Source organism: Bidens hawaiensis, unplaced genomic scaffold, assembly GCF_021521415.1.
Source record: "Bidens hawaiensis isolate Kalapana, Puna unplaced genomic scaffold, B.hawaiensis_p1.1 tig00000904_1, whole genome shotgun sequence".
In the NCBI taxonomy this organism is placed as follows: Eukaryota; Viridiplantae; Streptophyta; class Magnoliopsida; order Asterales; family Asteraceae; genus Bidens; species Bidens hawaiensis.
Window position 1 is genome coordinate 1,185,182 of NW_027491052.1, and position 1,806 is coordinate 1,186,987.

The window sequence follows — 1,806 nt, forward strand, 5'->3', positions numbered from 1 at the left end:
AACAATTAAAAATAGCTAGTTATAGAATAAAACATTGATAAAAGTCCTTAGATCCAACCAAAATAAAAATCCTTAAAAATAAAAATAAAATATATGAAAATAGAACAGCAAGAAGATGCAATAGAATGCATCTCTAATATCTAGCTAGCTAGCACTTGATCATATACATGGATCATTCTAACAACATTAATGCATAATGGGGTTGTACCGTACAATCAATTAATGGCGTCATTGGAATCTTGAGGTTGCTTTTTCCCAGAAGTGGCTTTATTATTATGCATCCAAACCTTGAGCACTTTTCTCTTCACTCCAACTTCTGCACAAAATCTTTGCACTTCCGGATCATCTTCTCTGGGGATCCTCCACCCCACTTTCTCAGCAAACTCCAGCATTTTATCCTTCTGATCTTGTGTAAACTTTGTCCTGAACCTTTTTTTGGACACCCCATAGGGCGGGGGTGCAACCGAGCCCCCGGCTGTGAAATTCAGCTCCTCACTGGAGGACTCGGTTGCACCGCCCCAGAGTGGGCTTCCTCCAAACGCCATTTTGACTGGGGGAGCGTTGATGGAGGAAGCCCACGTGGGTTGGTGGTGGGAGATGGGGGGTGGGGTCCGGTGGTGGTGGCGGTGGAATGACGGTGAAGGGGACGGGGAGGGTAACGGCGGTGGGAGTTGGAGCAAAGGGCCGCCGGTGGGGTACTCTATGCGGTGGAAGTTGCGGTGGCAGTTGCAGGCGGCGCATTTGAGTGCTTCTAGGGTTCCGTCGTCACCGGACGGCATGAACTCGCCGCATCCGTCGGTTATGTTTCCACCCATGTTGGCAGCATGGTTTTTGAGGCATTCTCTGTACCTTGGAACTTGAACTTGAATTGATGACTTGAGGAGTTTAGATCCGACTGAGATCGGTGTTACTGAAGCTCCGGTACCCGGGAACCGATCAGGATCCAACCCGTGATCCACTGTTTCGGAAGATGATTCTCTGATCAAGTGGTTGTTGTAAGGAGATGATGAAGTCTGCATTCCTATCACACCCTAATGAAAACATGCTTCATTGTTAGCAAGATTTGAAATTAAAACATACCCAATATATTTACAAGTTATTGCTTGAAAGCCCAGAAAGCACATGTGATGAAGACTGGGAAAACCCTAAAAAGATAAGATAGAATCTTTACCTGAGAGTTAGCAGAAATTAAGAGGATGGTTTCATGGGGTTAGGAGAGGAGAGAGAAAGGTGTTGCAGAGGTTCCAACAAGACAAGTATGAAGGCAACAAGAGACAGGTTGGTTGCCTTAGATGAAGAAGTTAAGAGAGAGAGAGAGAGAGAGAGAGAGAGTGAGAAACAACTCAACTCCAAGAGAAAGATGACATAATATGCTTAACTCTCCTCCATGTGAGAAGCTTACACATAAATAATCTACCTTTAGAAAAACTAACCTAAATGTTACGTAAACCGTGGTAGAAATAATAGTGAGTTAAATTAAAGTTATCAAATTGAATCGGGTCAGGTGGGTCAAGTACATACTATTAGCATGGAGACATGTAAACTTGAATTCTGAAACGTTTGGGAAATGTATCCATCCATGTATGGGACCATTATGGAATTAATTTTTTAAAAAATTGACGAGTATATGATACGAGTGTTGTGTACGTGATACCTGACTTGACTACCCAAATATGCATATCGTTCTAACCGAAGCATATATGCCCATATATATTTTCTTTTATTTATATTTTTCGTTGTCATTAGATAATAGATTAAACTTACTAATTGTTAGGCCCTACTTGTATATTTAAGTCTTTTGTATTG

The 1,806-nt window shown here is 42.0% G+C and overlaps 1 pseudogene; it reads right to left on the reverse strand.

Annotated features, from left to right (window-relative positions):
• Positions 1-215: 215 nt before the first annotated feature.
• LOC143545309 (zinc-finger homeodomain protein 2 pseudogene) lies at positions 216-1,019 on the reverse strand (annotated as a pseudogene).
• Between the last annotated feature and the right edge of the window lie 787 nt (positions 1,020-1,806).